Raw genomic sequence first — 14,989 nt, forward strand, 5'->3', positions numbered from 1 at the left:
GGTTTACAAAGTCTTGTGTGAGCTGACCCGTGACACCCTCTGTGTACTCTCTGGGCTTCAGCCACCCAGACCTTCATTCTATTGCTTCAAATGCCAGACACGTGTTCCTGCCTCAGGGAGCTGTCCTTCCTCTCCAGAGTTCCCTCTACCTGGGATGCTCTCCTGCTCCTCACTTGTCTGGCTCCCTTCATACCTTTCCATGCTCAGAAGCCTTCCTTGACCATGTCATTTATGCACCACTGCCTTCCCCCATCCCTTTTGAGTCCCTTGTGGTGTTTTACATTTTTTGTAGCAGTTGCTGCTTTCACTACTGCTAGTTTGTGGTTTCTTGTCTTTCTCCTCTGCTAGAGGGAAAACGTCTTGATTGTATAGCCTTATCTTCTATGTTCCACACTGCATTTCCAGTTCCTGGGACACAGTAGGCACTTGATCAATATTTGTACAACAGATGAATTCCTCAGAGGATGACATCTATTTAGCAAACCTCCATTTTGCTATCCACAACTTTGATAGCTTATTGTGCTACACAACTTTCTCTGCAGGAGGGGAAAAGAGGCAGAGGGCTATGCAGCAGAAAAGGGTACCTTTGCCACAGCTAGAAGCTGGTGTTTCTGACTATGGTTTTATGGCATCAACCTCCAGAAAGATGTTTTATAGGTCAGGATGCTGTGTCTCCAACAAGAATGCAAGTCCTAGTTCAGAGATGCCTGTAGTACAAAGATGGCTGGTTACTTTTCAAGGGTGTCATGTTTTCTTCTGGCTCAAGCTCATACCCAGAAACCTGGATAGAATTCTACACTGGACAACCTGGTAGTTGGCACAACTTCCCAACTTGTAAGGGAGCTGACTGCAGCACACCAAAAGAAAAACTTAAAAAAATTTAAACCTTTAAGGGATAAATTCAAATAGCCTAGAATTCCACACTCCATGTCAGCTCAAATGAGAAATCTGCCTTTTACAGTGAGAAAAGGAATATGGATTTAACAAGCAAGCAAAATAGAACCAGAGACATTGAAATAAAGAGCAAACTGACAGTAACCAGAGGGGAGGGAGAGGGAGGTAATGGGGGGAAAACAGGGAAGGGTCATCAAGGAACATGTATAAAGGACATGGACAAAGCCAAAAGGGGTAGGATCAAGGGTGGAAGGTGGGCATGGCTGGGGTGTGGGGGAGTGGTGAGGAGAAAATGGAGACAACTGAACTTGAACAACAATAAAAAAATTAAAGAATAAAAAAAGCCTGGATTTCAGTCACAGTTTCACCACCAAACATGCCGGGTAAATAAGAAAATGCATTTTAATTCTCTAATGCCTCGGTGTGGCAACTGTGGGAGCCTACTCAGGTCTTTGGGTGTTGCAGGGGCATAATGGACAGATCTGCCCCGTCTCCTCCCTCCCCACAGGGGCTGCCCTTCTGTATCAACTCCCACAAGACTTCCACAGGCTCTTTTGAGCCAATGACCCAGCACGGGAGGGGCCTATTTTAAATGCACTTGAGATTTCTTCAATGGGCAACTTTGGCTTGAGAATACCCCTTCCCCAAGCCTGGCTTTGCCCTTCTTGAAACTGCACTGTAGTCCTGGACTCTTCCAACTTGATCCCCAATCTTCCCCCCTCATCCTCACAGGGGTCAGACGTGCATCCATTCTGATGGTTCTCCCTGCCCACTCCTTTTCTTTCCCTCAGTGAATCACTGGCATGTCTAACCTGTCTTGAATTCTGCTATGTGGTGGACTCAGCCAGCACATTTGTTTTTCTCATTTGTGAAACATGGTCCATGGTCTAGGACGGTGTTGCCAAACCCTTTGATTTATTCTCCTTTGGAGGGAATGGATAGAATTTATCCCTAAGTCACCATAAAACTGTAGAAAATGAGGTACGTAAAATTGCTGAGGGTGGCATCTGGCATATACCTGGCACTCAATAAGGGATAGATGAATCTGAATAAGCTTCTTTTATTTTCAGGCAAGTTCCTATATGAGGAAAACCTCCTCTACCGTGAACTTCCAGGCTGCTCCAATGACAGGCCTCATGTGTGCGTTTACGATGCCAGCAAGTCAGAGGCACTGTATTTTTTTTTCATTTAGAATTATTTGATGCCCTAGGGAAATGTATCAGAACTTCTTGGATTCTTATTTAACGGCTTAGCATTTTTTATTGAATAATTAACTTTATGTGGAATAGAGCACTGTATTCTTCTCAATGCCTTGGGCCTCTACAGGTCTTCATCAGTCCCTCTATCTTTGCCTCCCAGGGTGGGCCCTATTGGCTGCCATGGTCAGCTGCACCGTGTCTTCTGCTGGGGCAGCAACCTGTCCCCTGGTGCCTACTTAGTGGGGATTTGACCACATTTCCATTTGGGGGAGTTCACTCTGTCTACAATACGGAGAATAAGCCTCAGCGGGCAGGAGTGAATGCAGGGAGATGGACAGGAGGCTCCCTATTGGAGTATTCAGGTGATAACTTGGACTAGGAGATCTGATGTATTTAGTGGGCACCACCCACAGATGAGGTGAAGATGAGGAAGCGTCAAGGATAACTCCTGGGTGTCTGAACTGGATAACTGACTAGACAGTGGCTGCATGGCCTGTTTGCCTTTATGCTCTCTTTTTAAGTATGCCCTGCCCCATTCTGTTTTAATGCCTGAAGAGTTTCCCTTCAGTAACCCAAGAGATCCCATACCTGTCACTCATTAGGTCTGGCTGCTCTACACACAGTTCCCAGTGCCACACCTTGTTTGTGGTGACAGAGAGGAGGGGGTGAGGCAACAGTGGGCACACTCTGATCAGCTTCCCTTAGATTTTTAACAAACAGAATTTGGGGGGCAATAAAATATTTTGCTTAACCCCAAATGTCATAGCAACATGTAATTGACATAAAAACATTTATGCCACTTTATTTTTTTCCAGTGCAGCATATCTGAGCCCCCAGCCCACACATGTCTGGAGCACAGTCAGCCAGCACCACTCCAGGAAGCATTTACCCCTAAACCTACGTTCTTCCCGGCTTGGTTGTTCTTTGTACACTGCGGGGCATGGGCTAATGTTGTTTTTTTTTTTTTCAAAAAAATATGTGGACACCCCACTGACCCAGCATGACTAATACAAAGAATGGCTCTTCATACCTTTTCTTTATTCTTTCACTTTATTTCTATTTTTAAAGAATCGACCTCTGACCTTGATGAGTCTGGAGGACTGACTTTGTTTCACTGGTTCTGCTCACGTCTTCGCCTCCGTCCTCCCTTCTCCAGGTGAGCCTGGCCCTAAGGCAGTGAGTAGAGGCTCTCCTCTCAGGTCTGTGTGCATCCCACAGATAGTGTTTTTGTTACCTTTCAGCTAAAAATCTCTGATTTGCATTACAGATCCTTTTTTGTTCTATTGGTTACTCAGAAGTGTATCTCCTAATTCCTAAACATAGGGATTTAGCTTATCTCTGTTGTTGATTTCTTGTTTGATTCCCCTTTGGCCAAGAACATACTCATAGACTATTTTGGTTTCCTGAAATCTGTTGAGGTTTTGGTCCGTAAATGTTCCCTGAGAGCTCAGAGAGCATGTGTAGTCTGCTGTTGTTTGGTAAATTATTCTCTATATTAGGTTCAATGTGTGAATTGTGGTTTTCAAACCTCTACGCTAGCTGGCTTGTACAGTTAGGGGCCATATTAGCTGAGCTTCTGTGACAATGAGTCCCCTCCCCCTGCACGAGGGCAGGGCAAGTAGGTGGGTTCAGCCTCCCAGCACCTTCCTGAGGCCCTCGACCAGCTCCACATCCTCCCAGAGAGCTTCCTAGGGGCCCCAGGAAAGTAGGAACAAAAGAAGGGAACATTTTTTCCCCTGAAAGTTTGTATTCTTTTACATGCTACATCATTCACCTATTTAAAGTATACATACATTGAGTTTTAGTATATGGACAGATACAACCATCAACATAGTCAATTTTAGAACATTTCTATGTCCTCAAAAATAAACCCAATATCCTGTAGCGATAATCCTCTCTTCCCCTCTGCCCTTGCCCTCTGCCCTGGGTGAAAACATTAATCTAATTTTGTCTCATAGATTTCCCTGTTCAGGGCATTTCATCTGAACAGAATCATATGTGGTTATATGATGGGATTTTTTCACTTAGTATAATGTCTACAAGATCCATCCACATGGTAGCATATATCAGTACTTTGTTTCTTTTTATAGCCAAATAACATTCCATTGTCCGGATGTACCCACATTTTGTTATCCATTCTTCAGTTGATGGATATTTGGCTTGCTTCCACCTTCTGGTTATTATAAAAAATGCTACTACAAACATCCACGTACAAGTCTTTGTGTGGACACGTCCATCAGCATTTTTATAACCTGTCTAAATGCTCTGATCACATCCAGGGCCAAATAAGCAGCAGGATGTTGTATGGGGTGAGGTAGCCCCACGTTTGCTGCCGAGGGAAGGGGCTCCGTTTTATAAGAACCACAGTCCCTTGTTCGTTTCGCTATGAAGAGTTTCTTTGTTTTGCTCCCTCCAGCTCTGCGTCCACTCACCATTTACTCCCAGCTGGTGAGAGAAAAAAGGAAGACAGGACAAAATTTAAGAACCTGTATATTGAACCATTCTTGGTTTTAAGCTTAAACTTTTCTCTGTCCCCTAACCTTTCGCTCATTCCCATTGAGGCCCTACATGTCATATAAATGTCCCCATCGTTCCTGGATGCTTATGAGTATGTCAGATAACAGTGCCTGTAGTCACCGGCCTTCTCTCTTTCTCACTCCCTGGTGGGGACCTGGCCACCTGACAATCACAGCAGAGTGCCTTAGTTCCTTCAGCACATGTTCGAGGGGGTCCCCTGTGTGTGCAGCTTCAGGCATAATTCTGTGGCCAGGGCAAAAGGAGCACAGCTGCTTCCCAGTCTTCCAGGCCATCAGGAAATGGGGCAAGGCTTCGAACTTGACATTCCACCCAAACTGTAGCTCAGCCTGATTGAATATCTGGGTCTTATCAAATCTTCATTGCCGCATCTGTCTAAGCCAGCTCTCACAGGGCTGGGGTCACAAACTGTGATGTGTCAAGGTACTCGAAGAGGTCGCCAGCCTCCTGCAAAAAGCTGGCCAGGGCCTCCAGAAGTTAGCTCCAATGACCTGGTGGTCATAGTGCCCTAGCTACTGGTTCTTGTCTCTGTGGTTTCTACTTTGTGGAATGCCCACACAGGCAGTGGAGAGCTGGGATCCATTTATACCATTGCCTGAGAGCTGATTGCTGCATCTCTTGCCAACTCTGCATTTGGTCACATTATAGTGATAGCTTGAAATCAGCTGGGCGAGTATTTACACTACAGAAATTGGCACGTGCTCTGAAGCAGGGGTTTTGTTTTCCTCCCAGCGAGCAGGTTGTTAAACATTTACCAGCATTTAAGTGCACACAGGTTCTTGCTGCTCTGGTGTGAGAAAAGGGCTGTCTTCCTGGTTCAATGGGCACATTGGGACCTTTGGTTACTAAAATGAGAGCTGGATCAAGGGTATGAGGCAAGAATGACTAAATGCAAATTTTATAAATCCTCCCCAAAGATCTCCCTCCCTTCTTTCCTGGCTTCCTTTTCTTTCCCCCACCTCTCTCCTTTCTCTCTTTCCTCCCCCACCCTGCCTTTAGATTTAGCTTTATCTTTATTACTAACTACCAGGCTCTGTTTGCCTATAAACCAACTGAGCTGACAAATGCAGGGCAGATTCCCTCCCTCTCTTTCCCCTTTTCTCTCTTCTGCCTCTCCTTCCCTCCCTTTCCCCCTTCCTCTCTCTTTTCTTCCTTCTCTTTTTTTCTTCCCACTATGTGCCAGGAGCTGCGCTGAGCCCCGGGGTACAGAGACGCATATGTTTAACCTCTGATCATATCACTTCATATAGTTCTCTTCTCTTGCTCCTATGTTCCTGCTCACAAAGCTCCTCTCACCTACCTGGCTAATGACAACTGCACCTCTGATATGCTTTTTAGACATTCACTCTTGGCACCCTTTCCTGAGCCACACAAGCAGCATGACTATGACTCAGGCCGTAGCATGCCTCCCGGTAACGCTGCCTCACCACAGCAGGTTCTCCTTGATACTCTCTCACTGTGTTGTCATCCTGCAGTCAGGGACTGTGTCTGACTCATCCTTGTGGCTTCAACACTATGGCTGGAATACTGTAGACAATGTATTTTCCTGAATTGAACTGGATACTCAAGGCCCTTCTGAAAGGAAGAAGAGAAAGTACACTTACAGAGCACCTACTGTGCACCAGTCACTGCAGTAAGCACTTGGTTTTCTTAAACTTGGCCCTTAACAAACAATAATTATTATCCCCTTGCAGGCTGTTGTTGAGCACGAGGTGCGGTGGAAGCACAGAGGAGGGGCACGTAAACCAATCTCAGTCACAGCATCCCAAGGAGTCTCTCTGAGTCTCCTGACTCACCTGAGTTTGGAGTGAGTGAGGCCACAGAAAACAGGAGGGACAGTGGAGCAGGCAGAATGACATGGGTTAAGCCTCAGCAATGTGAGATGGCTTGGTGAGTTCTGAAAACTGGAAGCAGCTGAAAGAAGTTGGTGCGCGGAGTGCAGAGTGTGAAGGCTGATCCAGTAGGTCTGGAGACTTAGATGGGGCCAGATCACAGAGGCTCTGTAAGCGGAGAAGTTGAACTCCATGCTGATGAACTGCCTGGCTCTCTGTTGCAAATCCGAAAGGGATACCCTTGAGCTTTTCTCAGTGGGAAACTCATGGAACATGGCTAGTTTGCTGTGGCTGGCTGATATATTTCATCAATTCTAAGACACACAGTTGTTTTTTCCCTCTGTGTTCCGAGTCTGTGAGATCAGAGTTCATCTTCCAGTTGATATCGGTGTAAACACTGGCCACCAGCACTGAAGGTGAGGCCTTCCAAGGTGGACTTGCCTTTGCCTTGGACAGTCATGAGGGCACCACCGACCCAAACCACTGCATTGTCTGCCTCAAGATTTGGGGGCTACAGTGAAAGTGTAAATACAGACCACAGAGCTGCAGGAGCAGCTTGCAGGTCAAATTCTCCAGGGAGCTCCCTCCTACCCCTCTGGCAATGTCCAGACACGTAGGTTTTCTTGCTGTCCCTTGAGGTCTGTTCATTTCTCATCTATGCTTGCACTGGAGATACAGCTGGTTGGCATCCCAGCTTTGTGGAGAGATTTCCCATTAAGCTGCATTGTTTGGGGTATTCTATTATCTTAATGGTACCTGTATGTTTTATAATCAATAGCATCTTAGATTCAATGCAGTACAGCTCTTGGCTCATCTGTGGATGAGCCCTTCTTAACACCCACTGATTTCTGAAAGGAAAGTAAATGCTTTCATGATGTTCAATGTGTAATAACCTATTCTTTTTACCTATGGTGATTATTACAGGGTTCAGTAGAAAAAACAGAGGCCTCTTTATGTATTCTATGCATCAAGGGTAGTTTCTCAAAAGTTTTCCACAAGCTGCAGCAGTTGAGGCATCGCAGAGAAGCTCCATCAACCACCTCAATCTGCTGCAGCAAAGCCAGTGGTTTTTCAGAGCTCCGCTGAAGGAACCAGGAAGCTTCCCACTGCCCCCACATCTACCTGCAACCACCTCTGGAGAATAGTAATGTCTTCTGCTTCGCTTCTGCATCCCCAACATCCATGAGCACCTCTCACTGGCAAATGCTAACCCAGTGATCTGAGCCCAGCCTGTGGGACCTGTGGGATGTGCTGCATGTGCTGCGTGGAGAGGTGCAGAAATACCTGAGGGAGGCTGGCTCGTCAGGGCTGGGGAGATTCTGGGAAGGGCTCAACAGCCAGAGCCCGGTGCAAGCCAGTAAGTTTCTTCTGCTCCAAATAGGAAAGGCTGTGGTAATTAGACGGTTAATGCAGATGTTGTAACCATCCCCCAAAATATTCAGCAGATTTCTTAAATTTGAACAAAGCAGGAGAATATACCTGACCAGAAACCCCTCTTAATAAACCAGTTACTATGGCCCCTGCCATGGTGAGGCATCAGTATATCCTTCACTGTTCTAAGATGGCAGAGGTAATCTGTACCCTGAGCTCCACTTATCATTTCTATTTGGTCTTTATTTTAGCTTCATTGGGCTTTTTAATCATTACATCTAATTTGGATATTCATAGGCAAGGGGGTAAACAAAGTGTGATTTTCCTACCTGTTTTCCTAAGCAGAAATAAATAACCAGAGATTTTGTAGCAGGAGTCCACAAACTCCTGTGAGCTAAATCTGGCCTGCTTCCTGCTTTTGTAAATAAAGTTTTATTGGAATAAGCCATGCTTATTGGTTTACATACTTCTTTTATACTGAGTTGTGTAGTCATCAAAGAGTCTTATATAGGCAATAAAGCCTAGAATATTTACTGCCTGGCCCTTTATTTTTTAAAAATTGCCAAACCCTGCTCTTTAGGAATATAATTTATTAGTACAATAACTCAAGTCCAGTTAAAAAAAATCTTCCTGTTTAAAGGTTACCTCATAAATCTCATTTTTTTTGGCAAAAAGCATCTTTTGACATTGATTCTAACCAGACTTAAGTTTTAATCACCAGGTTTGATAAGACATCTGACAACAGCTGAACAGAATTAAAAAATAAAATATTATTTGCAGAACCCACAACATGACTTTCCTAGGTGTGTGCCAACTATTAAGAGTTAACACGTTGCATTTTTAACAGGAACTGGTAAGGAGGGAAATCAGAGTAATTCTAAACCAAAATCATGGCAGCGATATCACGAGTGAGTGTCATACACATAACCTAGTCACGGTGGGGGAATCCCTTTCATGGTAGGGAATGTGGCTCCAAGCCCAGTTAAAGCCAATTGATCATCTCAGCTGTTTGGTCGATTCTGCTTGATAAAAATAATAATAGGAGAGATTATCTAGTAGACTCGTGAGTTAATCATACCTGTCTTCTGGCCTCCCATTTCCTAAGGGCCAAGTGTATCTTTCTGGTTGAACAGAGCTTGGCTAGGTGATTTGAGCCTTTAGCCAGATTGTTAGGTATCTCTCAGAACCTGGGAACATGCCTTTCTATTTGAAAGCCAGCTCAGGACTGTCTCAGACACATAAGCATTCAGTGGTGGATTTTTTTGGTGAGCATATTAGGTAGACATAACTTTAATTCCTACTAAATGTCTTACCTCACTTCCTACCGCTCTGACCCTGGTGTTCTCTAGCCACACTGCTCTGCACATTGCTTCTTAAGCTTGCCTGCTGTGCTCATGGCTTTGCACTTGCAATTCTCATGCTCATAACTCCCTTTTAAAATATCTGTTTGGCTCCTTAAAGTCCCTCGGGTATCTGCCAAATGCCCACTTAACAGAGAAGCCTTCTCTGAACAACCATCAAAACAGAGTACTCTGCCTTCTCTCTGCCCCTCTCTATCCACCTTTATTGTTTTTTTATTTTCCCACAGCATTTATTACCACCTGGCATGCTATGTGTTATTTCTTCCATACTGACTGTTTCCTCCTAGAGGTCATATGCTGATACTTTAATTTATTCACCATTGGATTACTAAAGTCTAGAACTTATAATTGGCACATAGTAGGGTCTCAGTAAAGGCTTTTAAATGGACAAATGTGTGTTTGAGTGTGTAGTGAAGCTTGCTTTTTATGTAGAAGAAAAAAAACATAGGAAGCATCTTGCATTATGCTTACGAAGCCTTCCAAATACACCTTATATCTCTGCCTCATGGACGGCAGTGCAATGAAGCTGTTAGGGACACACTCAGTTCACATACAGACTTGGTTCAGGTCTTCACTCTGCCACTGAATGACTGCGTCTGTAATGTAACCTCTCCAACTCTCAATTTTTCATCTGTAAAATGATTATAACAGTAGCACTTCTTTTATAGGCTTGTTAGTATTAAATGAGATAATAAACGCAAAGCACTTACCTTGACATATAATATGCATTTCACAACTATTTTAATGATCCACATGCTTTAGTTCAAGGTGACTGTCACCAGAGTCCTGAATCAGGGTCAACATCATATAACTGACTGCTGAGCTAGAAACTTTATTATGATTTCAAAAAAAAAAGATTAATGTGATTAAATGGTAGGTTAAATGTGATATTATTATAAGGCTAGGAGGAGAAAACTGGTAATCGGTTTCATTGAGGGGTCATGTATTTGTATTTTTTACTCTATAGAGAATTTTTAAAATGCACTTAGTCAAATTAATCAGTCTTTTTCCTCATGATTTTAGTTTTTATACCACTCTTGGAAAGTCTTTCCCCACTTTGAGATTATAAGTATATTAATATATCATTTTCTCACAAAACTTTTATAATTATTTTTTGCATTTGTATCTTAGACTTCTCTAGAATTTATTTTAATATATTAAGTTATTTTTTTTAAATAGTTATCATTGTATCTTCAATTAAATAATCCAGTTTGCAGTGTTGATAATTTGGGACATAGTAACCCCTTTAATGTTTAGTAGAGCTGGTCTCCTTTTTTTGTTTTTAATTCCAGATGGGAACAAGTCTTTTGATTGTTTAATCACTATCATATTGATTTTATAGAAAAATTATTATTACAATATCCAATCTTTCCACCAATGAACAAGATCTCTATTCTTTTTATTTGGCTATTTTTGTGCTCTACTTTTTATTTTTAGTCTGATTTAAAAATTTTTTAAATATAAGTTTTACTTAGTGTTTTGTGGTGGCAAGCTCAGGCTAACTTAATCATGCATTCAAAGGGTATTAGGGAGTTTAAATAGTGAAACAAAAGACCAGAGAATCAGGCTGGGAAATAAGACAAGAACCAGAATGAAAACGACGTGATTGAACGTTTAGCCGTTTCTTTTGTCTTTATATTATTCTGTTTGGCAAAGTCCTAAGAGAAAGTCTAATTGGCTGATCTTAGGCCACATACCTGCCCCTTGGCATCCAGGAGAAGATCCTTGCAGAAGAATTTTCAGGGACCTCTTCAACAGGGCAGAGTGTATGTGGGATCTAAAGAACAAAAACAAACAAACAAACAAACAAAACAGAAACAGACTCATAGATACAGAGAACAAATTGATGATTGCCAGCTGGGAGGGGGATTGAGGGAGCTGGGTAAAAAAGATGAAAGGATTGAGAAGTACAAATTGGCAGTTACAAAATAGTCATGAGAATATAAAGTACACATAGGAAATGTAGTCAATAATATTGTAGTAACTACATATTGGCGCCAGGTGGGTACTAGAATTATCAGGGGATCACTTCAAAAATAAAAGAATTGCCTAATCACAATGTTGTGCACCTGAAACTAATATAAAATAATATTGACTGTCAGCTGCAGTTGAAAAAACTTTACAAAAGAAAAAAGAAGAGGGCAGAGCACACCTGGATTAACCATGAAACTGAGACTGAACTTAATTTTAGAGAGAAAATTTTCACAGAAAAAACAAGATATTTATAGAGAATAAAAATTGCCCATTCTCAGAGGACAATTGATAGTTATTGAGATGCTACTCAGAGCTAGTGAAATATAATTTTTTAAATCCTCAAATTGTTTTCCTTTGAAGATATCTGTATCCCCAGAGAGATTAAGATCATCAAAGAGATTCCATGATTTGCTCAGCTTCACCCAGACATGAAATGGCTGCTTCGGGATTAAAGCCCAGGTCTGCTTCAAACCTTGTCCCATGTATATTTTCCTGAAGGGGCAAGTAACCACCCAAAGCTCTACAGTGAAAATAAGAACTCAGCAAAGAGGCAGCAAGCAGTAAGGAAGTTTGAGAGCAGGTAGTGAGATCCATTTAGCTAACAAACTGAAGTTTGGTGTTGGTGTCCAATGCTAGGGTGTGTGGACAGTAAGTATTAATTTATTAATATAGTCATTTGTTTAACAAATGCACACTGAGTCTTACTGTGTGACACAGTGATGTTGAGAGGAGTGGTCTAGTGGTAAAGATAGATATTTGTTTACTTTTCAATGTATTCAATAAACATTTATTGAATGACTACAAGGTCCTATATAATGCTCTCAGTTTGGATGAAAAACCTATGGAAGCTCTGCTGTAATCTTGGAATTTCCCAATCTCCTCTTTGGATGGTGCTGTGGACCGAGTTATAGCCCTCCTCTCTGCACCCTAACACTCCCAAAATTCTTATGTTGGAACCTTAAGCCCAAAAGAGACAGTATTTGGAAATGGGTTTTGGAGATAATGGGTTTAGATAAGGTACTGAGATTGCAATCCTCAGGATCACATTAATGCCTTTAAAAGAAGATATTGTACATTTACACAATGAAATTCTACTCAGCAGAGAGAAAGAAGGAGCTCCTATCTTTTGCAACAGCAGGGATAGAACTGGAGAGCATTATGCTAAGTGAAATAAGCCAAGGGACAAATACCATATGATATCACCTTTAACTGGAACATAATCAACAAAAGAAAAATGCAAATAAAATATAACCAGAGGCAATGAAATTAAGAACATTCTAACAATAGCCAGAGGAAAGGAGGGTGAGGGCAGAGAGGAAAAGGGTTTTCAGAAACTACTATAAAGACATGTGGACAAAACCAAGTGGAAGGGTGGAAGCAAGGGAGGGAGGGGGGTTTGGCTGGGGCGAGGGGGAGTGGCGGGGAGAAAATGCAGACAATTGTAATTGAATAACAATAAAGTAATTTTTTAAAAAGAAGATATACCAGAGAGTTCTCTCTCTTTCTCATTTTCTCACTCTCCCTTTCTCTGTCATGTAAGAACACAGGAAAATTGACAGCCATCTGCAAATCAGTAACAAAACTCTCACCAGAAATTGACCATGCTGACAGTCTGATCTTAGATTTTCAGTCTTCATAATTGAGAGAAAATAAATTTCTTCCATTTAAGCCATCCAGTCCATGGTATTGTGTATGGTGGCCTGAGCTGACTAATACAGATAGGAGTCTAGTATGATGCCTGAGGAAGACACATATCTGGAACTGGATGTTCTACTCTTAAAGCTTAATCTGAAATTTTATAATTTCAGTGATAGAAATCTCAGAGAAGTTTCATTAAGAAACTACTTTTATCCTGAATTGTCAGGGAGTTGTACTGACAGATCTTTTGATTACTAATTCCTCCAGCTTCAAATTTGTTGAAAAAGAAAATAAACACCCTGATATTAAATATAAGGTAATGCAATTCAATAGTAAATTGAGACTAGAACAGATTAGGACTAGTAGGAAGATTGGTTATTACGTGGCAGATATGAACATAGTTGCATAAAATATTGGAGGCACAGAAAATATTGAGGCTATTTATTAGAGAATGCTATATAATATAACAGCAGGAGAAGTGAGAATGCAAAAAGATTTCTGGAAAGAAATTATAATACGTGACTAGAGAGAAGTGATAGTTTTGTTATTGGATGGCTAGAGGTGCAGAATACATGAAGTACGTGATGTTATCTACAGAGCAACAGCTGATTAAATGACATAGAGCAAGAAGCACTGACTGTTGGAGGGACACTTTGGTCCATTGTCAGAAACTCACTGCCCTGTAGGCTGTACCCCTCCCTCAAGAGTCATGCCCTCTTGGGACTTAAACTTTAACTCTGCACAATAGGACAGCTCAAGTCATATCTTTTTTTGTAGCTGGTTTCATACCTTTGCAGGCACTCTAAGAGCAGTGTAGCCATCATGCTAACATTTGGATGATGTTACCTTATATTTACCATTTTAACCAATTCTGGTCTCTCTTCATATGTGCTGTAATTTTAATAATATAAAGAAGTTTTCTAGTTCCTCTATTAGTAAATTTATTAGAACTACTCCAATACACAATTTCTATGACTGACTATTAAATTATGCACATGGGACCAGATCCTAGTGACTATCTTTAACAAAGATAAAACTGACATGCAAGGCAGAATAATGTCCCCAAAGATGTCTATACCCTAGTCCCTGGAACCTGTAAATATGTTATATTACACAGCACAGGGGAATGAAATTTGCAAATAGAATTAAATTTGCTAATCAGTTAACCTTAAAATAGGGAGATTATGCTGGGTTCCCTGGATGGACCTAGTATGATCACAAGATTTTTTAAATCTGAAGGATGGAGGCCAAAGAGTTAGTATTCAGGTGATGTGGGTGAGGACTTGACCCTCCATTGCTGGCTTTGAAGACTGAAGGGAGCCGTGAGCCAAAGAATGCAGGCAGCCTTCAGAAGCTGGGAAAGGCAAGGACACAGATTTATTCCTAGATCCTCCAAAAAGGAAAATAGCCCTGCTGATACCTTTGTGTTAGCCCATTGAGACCCGTGTTGGACTTAGGATTTCCACAAATATAAGATATTAACATTTTGCTGTTGTAAGCCACTAAAGGGGTGGCAGTTTCTTACAGCCACCATAGGAAATTAATACACTTGATTTACACATTTTGTCTAATACTGCAAAAGCAGAATAGGTGAGTGGTTAGAGCAATCAGGAAATTCAGTGATGTGGTCATGTACCTCCTGAGATTCCAATCAAATACATTCAGAAATACAGCACAAGAATTGGGGTCTCTCCAAATACCAAGATTTAGATCACAATTTTGATAATTCATGTAATGATTGAAATAAAAATTACAAAGGCTGGTGAGAGAAATTTTTTTTCTTTAGAAATAACAGCCTAATGGAAGGCTTAAAATAAATTCTAAATTTTAGTTTCTTTGTAATGGATCCTTTGAATCATTTTGTCTTTTACCAGATTGGAGGACATATTGAATGAAATGTTAGGAAAATTCCACATGTGAATATAGATATTTTGAAAATGTACTAGTAATTGTTCTCTACTTCAAGTTCTTATGCTAAATTCCACTGCCCATACCTAAATTACAAGTCCTGCTCATTGGGAATAGTTGGAATAATAGTTGGAATGAAGCATAACTGCTCATTCTTTCTTATGTCTTTAGATGGACCATTTCCACATCCTAGTTTACCTCGAATGTGCAAAACTGGTGCAGGAGTTAATGCCCATCTCTAACTTTTCTGCTCTGAGCTGTCACTGTTCTTCCTTCT

Source organism: Sturnira hondurensis, unplaced genomic scaffold, assembly GCF_014824575.4.
Source record: "Sturnira hondurensis isolate 20B ecotype Veracruz unplaced genomic scaffold, ASM1482457v3 Scaffold0014384, whole genome shotgun sequence".
Classification (NCBI taxonomy): Eukaryota; Metazoa; Chordata; class Mammalia; order Chiroptera; family Phyllostomidae; genus Sturnira; species Sturnira hondurensis.